The sequence below is a fragment of the Anthonomus grandis genome, chromosome 7 (assembly GCF_022605725.1).
Source record: "Anthonomus grandis grandis chromosome 7, icAntGran1.3, whole genome shotgun sequence".
Taxonomy (NCBI): domain Eukaryota; kingdom Metazoa; phylum Arthropoda; class Insecta; order Coleoptera; family Curculionidae; genus Anthonomus; species Anthonomus grandis.
The window spans coordinates 8,840,974-8,852,294 of record NC_065552.1 but is presented as its reverse complement, the minus strand read 5'-3'; the positions used below and the strand labels follow the sequence as shown (position 1 = coordinate 8,852,294).

General features: G+C 32.0%; 1 long non-coding RNA gene across 1 annotated transcript in view; it reads left to right on the top strand.

Moving 5' to 3' along the window:
• Positions 1–3,042: 3,042 nt before the first annotated feature.
• LOC126738513 (uncharacterized) overlaps positions 3,043–11,321 on the top strand; it is a 155,459-nt gene continuing 147,180 nt past the window's right edge. The window contains exon 1 of the long non-coding RNA XR_007661359.1: positions 3,043–3,282. This is a non-coding gene — a long non-coding RNA (uncharacterized LOC126738513). The remainder of the gene's footprint in view (positions 3,283–11,321) is intronic.

Genomic DNA, 11,321 nt, shown 5'->3' with positions numbered 1-11,321 from the left:
GTATGGGTAACTGACGTTAACAATTCGCCATTTATAAATTGTTCTATTTGTGATGTAATTTACCCTAGTTTATAATCTGTTTTTAATTATAAAATAGTGTTTAACAACTTTTAGCTTAATGTCTATAAAATTTAAAATGCGTTTATTATACAGAGAATTATTTAATAAGTGCCCGATATTTCACGTTGAGATTTTTTATTTATTTTAAGGCAAAAAGTGCCCATACATCAACTGTGGTCTAAAATGCTTGTTTTCAAGATACTTTAAAGATTTATTTTTATATTTCTTTGCATAATACCACAAATAATGTTTATTTCTGAACGAAAATTGGTACCTGGAGGTACTCATTTCTACGCGGCGAAAAGGTACTCTATTAGATGTCGTTAGGAGTAACCAGTTTCGAAATATTTGAGTTTCAAATAATGGTTTTTATTGATAAACGTCAATAAAAATTACTACCAGTAAAATGTTAAATTGATGAATTAATTATCTTGTATAGTTCCTTCCTCTTTTACTCAGATATTCAACTTGCAGATCCTTGCCACTAGTCATTAATTCCATTGAAACTGGTAATAGGTACTCCAGACAAAAGTCGCACAAAATTTCTAGTCCTCCCACTGAGTACCTGCTATTAGAATTTGGTATTCTAACCCTATGTAAAAATATACCTTATACATAAAAAAATTATCTTGATGGACTTTATAGAAATTGATGAGCTTAAATTATACTTCAGGGTTCTAATCTTCCACTAAGTGACTAAAGTCCACTTCTGTTCAAACTGTTTGTAAAACTCATTTTGTGCCTTGGGTATCACACCAAAGGTCCAACCATTGTACTATTTGTTATAATTTAGGACTATATTAATGAGCTTGTAAACAATATTCCTTACCACTGGCTGTAATCTTTTGCAGCACTTAACTTTGTAAAGGACTGGTGTATTACTAACCAACTTAGCTTAAATGTAACAAAATGCTGTATTGTATGATATTACAGAACTAAAATAGCTATGTATTATGGAGATAAAATTGGTGATTTTTTACTTAAGAAAAAGTATCAAATTTCTCTCAGTCATTTTTTTCTAAAAGCTTGTTAACATCAAAATAGATAGCCCATTTCTTCTAGCACAACTAATTTTCATATTCCTCACTTGCTAGGTATAAGCCATATTTGGCTCTTGATCAGGCTAGATCCAATATCCTTCAGAATGATCCCATTTTTGTTACCTATGTGTAAAAACTTAATTATGTTGCTCTTACTACTTATATTTAATTTAATTCATTAAGTTATAATTTAATTATAATATTATTTATACTAGTCTGTCTGCATGGTGTTCACTAGCAGGGAATTCTAATAAAACAGTATACTTAATTTTGTTGTGGCTTTTTTATGACTTTAATATTATTATTACTGCTGTTACTTTTAATTAATTAATTTCATATGATTGTCAAAACTTTTTTAGTAATTGGGTATATAATGCCTTATGGTATATTATTATTATATAGATAATGATCAAAATCTAATCTTGATTTTGAAAGGCCTTATAAAATTTGTTTCACTACAGAAAAACTATGACAAATTAAGGTCCTGTCATTTCACCACTCTTAAAAAAAAATCTATTATTAGTATACCCAAGCTTTTTGAAATTTCAAGTTTTTAACAGTATGAAAAAAGATCCACAGAACTTAATTTTAAATCCAGATCCGAACTTTATAGCAAATGGCTTTTGTAGGGAATATATTAAGTCTTTAGGTTCTTTCTTTTCTATTAAGATTTTAAGTATTTTTGAAATCAAAAGCTATAACAGGGTTTTCTGGAATGGATGGACAACAGTATATATTCGTGTCACTTTTGATTCATTACTAATTAGTTCTTGTATACTAAAAAAAGTTTTTATAGCTTTTGAGAATTTGAATTAGTTTATCACAAATTTCTCAGATATATTAGTTATAAGGGTGACACACCCATTAATTGCATAAATTGCACATAGATTGTGGTATTTCTTGGTATAAAACCTTAGAGCAATTTGAAAATGTTACTATTTAATTTTAATACAATTAATAATATTCATTTTACTCTCTTCTACATATTGTAGGTATATACGAGTATATATATTTGATGTTACATTTTATAGGTCAACCATTGTTTTAATTCTTGTTTGTCATGATCGTCTAGCAAATATAGTTAAAATTATTTATTAAAATTAAAAATATAGTAACAATTGCTGAAAACATGAGTTTACTTTCAAACATTTAAGACAAGAAGTTACTTGAATTAATTGGTTTTTAAAAAAAATTGAATTCACATAAAATAATCTGTATAAGAAAGACCTAACAAAACATAGAACAGCAACCCTTCACATAAATCAATCATTTTTAAGTAGGCAGTACACCCTTTTTTTAACACCCCTTTTTAATAAAAAAAGGGTTGGCTTAGCACCCCTTCATTCATTCAACCCATTAATAGGCTATACTACATGTGTACTACTGGTGCTCAGATGTTTTTAAATTTCTTAAATATATAATTGTAATTCTTTAAATTGTGTGGTGAAAATTCTATTAGATTATGCATAGGATAAGCAATAATATGTCAAATGAGGTAATGTGCAGGTATGTAGAGGAGTGTGTAGTAGGGATTGAAAAATGTTCTGAAAAATAGTATTAAAAAGAATGTTATTGCTCCTTTGAATAGTATGATATTATTAGCTGTATTATTTACACCAAAGGTTGAATTTTTGCTAACATAAACAAATATATGACTATACCGAAAAAAAACAAAACATTCTGTATAATACAAAAAAATAAACAGCCATGAATATATAATAAAACATACAAAAGGTTCCAGCATAATCATATCAACAACTCTTTTTTCTCTCTCTCTCAGAACTCGGTCCATAGTGATACCATCTCCGCCTAAAACGCCACAGCAATCTTAAAAAAAAGGGTTATCACCCCTTTTAAAAACTCCCACAGGGAATCTGCGCCCTGCATGTTAAAAAATAAGGGGTTAAACCCCCACCAATCTTACATTTTAGTGTATGTAAACTTTATTCGTGGAGAGTTGGCCCCCACTCCGGACTGAGCCGAAGGAGTTTATTCGAAGCTCTTCGGGTTGGTCTTGTAAGAGGTTTTCAGTGTCATGGGGTGTTTTGTGGATAAAAGAGTTGACAGGAGATAGGGTTTTTTTATAGGTGTTGGGGCATGAGGAAAAATATGAAGTGGAGTGATTTGTGTTTTTGTGCCAAGAATGGATTATATTTAGATTAATACTTTTTTAGCAAATAAGGTAAGCATGTTTTAATTTTTTTAAAAATGAGTAAATTTTCAGAATATGACATGTCTTGAATACCTATAATTTCTTTTTGGGGAGTTAAATGAGTTCTAGGGGGTGCTCCCAATAAACATGCAGTACAATCTAGTTTAAGTTAAGAAGGTCAATGGTAAACTATTACTGAATATCTTTTTAATTTTTGTAGGTTTAAACTAAAATGGAGTTTTATTAGTTTCAATTATTTTTTTATTACTTTTTTAGTTTTTTCGTTAGCATGCAGGCACCATGTATATTTGGTATTAAAATCTGTTTTCTTGCTATAATAAATAAATGTAATAGAGAACTGGATTGGGATAGTAAATAATAGGGAGTAGTACTAATTGATAAATTAGTACTAGAAGACAATTAATTAAAAGAACTTTGACTCAAAGGCTCTCCCATTAATAAATCATTATATCTGCATAATTAAAAATAGCATAAAATTCAGATATCAGGCCTTTCACATAACATTTTTATTATTATATCAGCAACATCACTATTTGTTATGAATCCAGTTTATACCTACTTGATATCCTATTAAGGTCTTTTGTAAATGCTGTTTGATTTCATTAACTATTTGAGAAATTTGGTTTAAATGCTAAATCAGAGTTAATATTTGAACCAATTGTACACATCTCTTTAATAGACTTGTCAATTGCCCTGTAATGCATTTACAGGGATTTGGATAGGCGGCAGGGTTTCGGTAACATAACAGGAAAGTTCCAATATGAAATTAAATAGGTAAACATATTTCTTAAAGCATAAATGTTGGAACATAAATTACATTATGTAGATTCATTTCTCTTAAACCTAATTTCTTAAAATATAAATAGGAATCTGTTTGAAACAAATGCCTTAAAATTAAAAAACACTCTTTCCTCTTTACATAAAATATATTAATTAGTTAGACCTTAAAACTTCTGGAAAATAGAAATATATGAATGAAAGGAAGATGAAGCTATATACTAATATACAGGAGCCCCTAGAGTACTCACTTATCAGTAGTACTCCTAGCCAAAAGTACTACAAGTCCAGTGTCCTAAAATATATTTCTGTTCTTTATATTTAACCTAATTATTATATACTTTAGTTACATACTAAAACATAAATTAACCATTTTGCATTATTTAATATTATAAAATTACAAAATATAAGCAAAACATCCGTCAAACTAAAATGTCAACATTTTGACTTTTGACATTTAATTCTGGCAGTGTTGCCAGCCATGTGTAGCCTAAAGGTTAATTTAGGGAGGTTAATTAAGGTGCGTATAGATCCGCAGGAAAGGGGCTCAACTTCCAAGATGGAAGGAATACGTGGAAACAAATTTTTGATGAAGACCAATGGAGCGACAAAAAGAAAACGAAGATAGATGGTAAAGTTTTACCGATTTCAATATACAAAAATTTATGCAACAAAAAAAAAAGAAAAAAAAAACAAGCAGCTAAAGAACAAGAAAGCAAACGGGGAAGATGATATACCAGCTGAGGATATTTAACTATTTGCCAATCAATACATTGGAAACATACCAGACACGTTTAACACTATATACAACACAGCTGTAATGCTACACTTCTGTAGATTTTATTTATTGACTTTTTTTATTCACATTTATGATTATTCCGTTGCCAGAAAATCCGAGCTCAAAAAAATGCGAGGAATATAGAAGAGATATTTCTTTGGATAACTCATAAATCAGTCTACAAGTACTTATTGAAAGATGTCTATAGAAATGTACAGCTATGTTTCATAGACTTTAAACGACGAGCATTTATATGAGACCAATTTCATGTAACTGCTCCACTTGAAAACGAGGCTCCGTGTTCTGAGATGTTTTTAGCACATTCCTTTATGATGTGGAAACATGGACACTAACAGAAATAACACAAAGGAAGCTGGACGCCTTTAAAATATGGTGTTACTACCACTTACTACTGGTGCCATACTACTAACATCAAGGTCCTAAACAGTATGGAGAAATAAATAGAAATAATGAATACGATCAAATAAAGAAAAGCAATTTACTTTGGATACCTGATGAGAAGCGAAAATTTCATAAAATTACAACTCATAATCAAAAGAAAAATAGATAGAAAACAGGGACAAGGCAGAAAAGGAAATCATGGCTTAAAAACTTGGAAACGAAATGGACGAATATGATTTTGAATTTAAATTGTTTTGAGTTGCAATTGCAATAAACTAATGTAATTGCCAATGTCCTAAAAGTCCTTTGTAATTTTTATATTTATTTAAAATTATACTACTTAAATAAATTGACTAAAGAAAATTTATATTTTTCGGCTCATAATACACTTTCTATTAATCAAAATCTAAACAATTCTTCTAGTGTAATAGTATTTTCATCAGGAACTAGGAAAAATATATACAGGGTGTTCCTTCAATCAAACTTCTAGGGCAGATAAAAAACGTCAAAAGAAAAACAAAAGTTCATATAAACATGCGTCCGGAAAAGCTTCCTCAGGGAGCTAGAGCTCTTTGAAAATAACCTTTAAAAACTAGTTTTTTTTTAATAGCTCCGGAACTACTTTAGCTACCGCAACCAATTTTGGGAGGTAAATTATTGTTAGTATGTTTATTCTTTTGAACCTACCAAATAAAAAAATATTTACCAGGGGCTTCAGAATCAGGGGGGTATTTGTTAAATTTAGGCCCATTTCTTTAAGACTTTAATTTCTGCCCGTTTGGGCATTAGAATATGATGTTCCTATGCTTTTTACATAAAAAAGGTGCTCTTAGTAAAGGTCGGTAAATGGTAAATATCACCGTTCTTGTGAAAATTGACGAAAAGCAGGTTATGAGATACAAAAATGAATTACCTATTATTATTAATAAGCAATTTAAAAAAAAATCTGGCGTAAATAAAAAATAAATGTTTAAAAAAAGTTAAGGTAGCCACTTTATTAAATTGGTACTCAAATTAATTAACTGTCACTTTAATTACCTTGAGGCAAAAAATGTTTAAATTATTTTAACTGTAATAAAAAACCAACAAATTAACAATTTTAGAAACATAAACAAATTTTATTAAAGATTGGTATTACAAAAATAAACTTAAAATATTAATTGCTCAAAATGCCGGCCGCCACGATCGATACATTTATTGTATCTACGCACCATATTAAGGTTGACGTGGTTTAAAATATCAGGCGTGGTTTGGATCCAAATCTTCTTCTGACTCGACTGGAGTTTCATATACGAGACTTTTCATATGCCCCCAAAGAAAAAAATCTAAGGGTGTCAAATCTGGTGAGCGCGCTGGCCAGGTGACAGGGTCTCCGCGGCCAATCCAGCGCCTTCCAAAATTTTCATTTATAAACTCGCGGACAATAAGTGAAAAATGAGCTGGCGCTCCATCGTGTTGTAGCCATAAGTTCAGTCGTATATTTAGGGGCAGATCATCTAATAGTTCTGGCAGTACATTTCTTAAAAAAAATTAAATAAATATTTCCCGTTAAACGAGGAGGCAACATAATTGGATCAATTAAGCGTTCTCCAACAATGCCGGCCCACATATTGACCGAAAACTTATGTTGATAGCTTCTAAAATGACTAAGGGTTTTCCTCACTTCACACATGATTATTCTTAGAATTAAAAATGCCTTCTTTTGTAAATAAAGCCTCGTCAGTAAAAAGGACATATTATGGAAATTGAGGTTCTTCTGTACACCGGTCAAGAAACCACTGGCAAAAATTCACGCGGGGCATAAAATCATTGGGTCTTAATGATTGCACCTTTTGCAGGTGGAAGGGGCCGAAGAAGCTGTTACTTAACAACGTTCCATACCCTAACATGATTTACATGCATCGCATCAGCTACTGCTCGAGTACTTACTGATGGGTTATCTTCAAATCACTGAAGCACTTCTTCATCAAAATCCGGGATTCGGATGTTCCTTTGCGCACCATTATCTTGGCGATTTATTTTAACGGAGCCAGTCTCCCTGAGCCGTTGATTGACCCTTTCAAAAAGTGTGTGAGCTGGGATTCGCCTTTCGGGAAACCGCTCTTCATATAGTCGAGAAGCAGCTCTATCATTACATCGAACTTCCCCATTAATTAAAAGCATATCGGCGTATTCAGCAAAAGTGTAATCTTCCATTACATAACCGTAATAAAAAGGGAATTAATGTGACAAATTTAAAAAATACTGACAGTGGCAATAAATTAGCATTATTATTATTATAATATTAATTCAGGTGCTGTATCTTAGTTTGGTTTTAGTCAATTACCACAAAAACGGTGATATTTACCGACTTTTACTTTTAAGAGCACCTTTTTTATGTAAAAAGCATAGGAACATCATAATCTAATGCCCAAACTGGCAGAAATGAAAGTCTTAAAGAAATGGGCCTAAATTTACCAATTACCCCCCTGATTCTAGAGCCCCTAGTAAATATTTTTTTTATTTAGTAGGTTCAAAAGAATAAACGTACTAACAATAAGTTACCTCCCAAAATTGGTTGCGGTAGCTAAAGTAGTTCCGGAGCTATTATAAAAAAACTAGTTTTAAAAGGTTATTTTCAAAGAGCTCTAGTTCCCTGAGGAAGCTTTTCCGGACCCATGTTTATATGAACTTTTGTTTTTCTTTTGACGTTTTTTATCTGCCCTAGAAGTTTGTAACATGATCAGGGGAACACCCTATATAACTTAAATGTAATTTACTTTGACTTGTTTGAGTTGCGTTATCAGAGACGATTCTATTAGTAATGCAGAGTTTATCTTAAAAGACGGACCTATATTTAGAAACGATAGAAGTAAAATAATAATACATAATTCTCAAGGAGGTTTTGTGTTTACAAGTAAGACAGCTTTATTGCTACTGAAATTAAAATTTTTAATGCTAGTAAGGAAGCATGATTGTGTATTACAATATCACCTGGTTCTATCTCCTTCTTATATGTCATTGAAATGTATTTTGTAACAGTGGTAGCAACAATTTATATAAACGTTTCTTAGGGAAATTTGAGGCAAACCTTGTGGGTCACCAAGTTCAGAATTTACTATTATCGGCGACTTTAACATTTTTATTTATGTAAGTCCTATGTTCAGTAGCGACTGTTTAAACACGTTTATGTTATTTATTTCTTCCTGGTAAACTACATCAGAAACATTAATGGTGTACTTATAAATCATCTTTTGATGGTGTTAGGATTGATGGGGTTGAGAATTAGATTCTCTTGTCTAATAAGCTTCTGTTCATCCTCTTCGTAATTCCTGTGCAGAGTATGAAGTCGCATATTTCAGCTTAATACCTTTATGTCTACAAAAATGTTGCATAAATATTCCTCACCGTTATCAATACTAAATCTTTTCGCCTTTAAATCATGCTATAATTTAATTAATTTTATGAAATCGATAATATTTTGTTCCCTATAGTATTTTAAATGAGTTTTTGCCAGCGTCCTTAAATTCTCTAGAATTGCACCTATTTATAAAATAGGCACAACGACTTAACTAACTACCTATATCATCACATTTAGCAGTGCCCATTTTTTCAGAAATGCTAGTTGATTTATCATTTCTGAAATGCCAATTAATCATCTTATATAAATAATAAAGGATGGTCTTAAAATGGGAGAGTTCACTGGTGCAAAATTTTGCGATTTGAGTAAACCTTTCTATGGTATAATTTTTCATACTAACTAATATAATTCTATCTAACTATTTGGCATATGTCAAGTCGTTAATGGCATTGAAGCGGTTACCTTCCTAGAAATAAAATTTCATTCCAAATTTTTGTGTGATGCACATATACCAACCGCAGTTTTTACTTTTCCGAGCTTGGTCCAGAAAGTATCTCCTAAGGTTGCACTTTCAGCTTACTGTGCGCGTGTCTATTCAAAAATCTAGGACATAGGATTCTGATTTCACTGTATGCAACTACATGGACGCAACTCTTGTAAACTTAGATTAGAGGGCGGATCAAATGTAAGACTAAATATTTTACCGGTGTCTATTTTCAATATCTATTGCATACCAGACCAAAATTAATAACTACGAAACTATGATATTCACTAGAAATGATGATATCAAAAAGAGAGATAGATTTGCTCACTGATCAAAAAAAAAGGAGAAGAGAAAGGAGTTGAGATTTAAAATAAATAATAACAATAATTTTATCTTATGTATAACAAAACTTTTTTTATTCGAGGTCTTTGGAATAACATAAATTAGAAAACTATCAAATAAAAACAAACCCTGTTGATTTGTATGTAACAATGTAAATGAGGTATAACAATTGAAATAATATTTTCACAAACTTCGTACCGCACTGACTTATCCTAATACCCTCACATTTCCATTTTCGGCATTTGCCATGTACGCTTTCATATTATATGTCGCCATAATTTTCCGGCCCTCGAGCCATCACATCGTCTACAGATAAAAAAGACGAGATGAGCGAAAAGGTCGCGGGGGTTAAGTAACTTTTCTGCGAGACCCCCACGCATACTACGCTCCCTTCTTTTTTTTATCTTTATTTTTTTCTTTCATCGAGAATCCTGAGCGATTATTGAGCTATTAGTTATTTTGACATTTGATTCTTAGGACGTAAGGGATCATATCAATAGCGGATAGATTTAGATTTCGTAATAAATTGTGATACGGGATGGAAAAAATTAGTAGAAATTAATGTCGAGCATATTGTAGTGTTTTTCCCGTTCATTAAGTTATGAATTCAATTCACTTGAGACTACTAGAAAAAATAATTTACACTTTATTTATTACTATGTTTATTTATTTCTCCTTTTGCAACAGAAGCTCTCGTAGAAATAACAATACACGCTTTTCTCCAGAGAACGACGTTGAAGAATTTAATACCACACCAGAATTTGTATGCCTATAAATTTGAAGACCAGCTCCAATTTGCGAATTGCTAGTCAATTCAAATTTATTACTTCTCAAATCCTCGGCAACTCCTCACGCAGAGACTATACAAAGCGTCTCCAACGTTCTTAGGTTGATTTTTAATGTGACCTCTTTGGTAACTAGGAAGAAAATTTTTCTACCAGTCTCCTTATCATTTATCTTGATTGCTTGGCCAACTCTGGAGTTAGACCGATGTTCTTGAATTTTTTCCGAGTTTTTTGCAGAAAACCTCAGCTATTTCTAGACATTTTAAAATTTTTAGCTACACAATGTGCCAGAGCATACTCGGCTGGAGTAATAAATAGGACTTGCTACACTTCTCAGGTCACGCCGTATCGACCCTTTCGGTCATTAGAATGATGGGCCATGAATTCATCGAATGTCATATCCGCGTCTGATTGGAGTTGCCATAGCTTAGGGGCTTCGTGGTTTCCATAATAATAACGACTGGCTTAATTAAAATGAATGACTCAAGCTTTACCCCTCGGCGGCTTTTGTATTCTGTAAAAAATATTGATCTTCCAGAACTTTGTATAACTTGTACGAGTATGTTTGAAGTTTCGGTGATAAACCCCCTCATCTGTTCGGGTCATAAAGCTAAACCAAGTCACCATTATTGTCCCTCTGGTCTTTCGCATGGACATAGGTTCCTGGTATGCAACCAAACTTTAGATAGCATGTGAGACGGCGTCCTCTTCCCATCTATCTCTATACGAGCCGAAGGCCCCTCTGTGTTTTCATGGATTGATAAGCCAGCAGGAACAAATGAAAAAAGTTATCCAAATCTCGTTGGTGGCTAGAGACTACTTTGGACAAATACCTATTAAGGGTTCTATTCATTTATTCTACAATGCCATATGACTGCTAGTCCTCGTTTTCTGGATCCCAAGCATCTTACAGATGTTCTGGAACATGCTAGCTTCAAAATTTCGTCCTTGATCTGAATGTAGCTCCAAAAGTACACAAAATCGGAAGATCTATTTTTTTTTTAATAAGGCATCGGCGATAGTAGAGGCTTACTGGCTTGGTAGAGGGTAGGCCTTAACCTAGTTGCTAAAATAGTTCATTATGACCACAATGTACTTATTCCCTGCTTCTGATTCAGAAAACAAACTAGTAACGTCAAT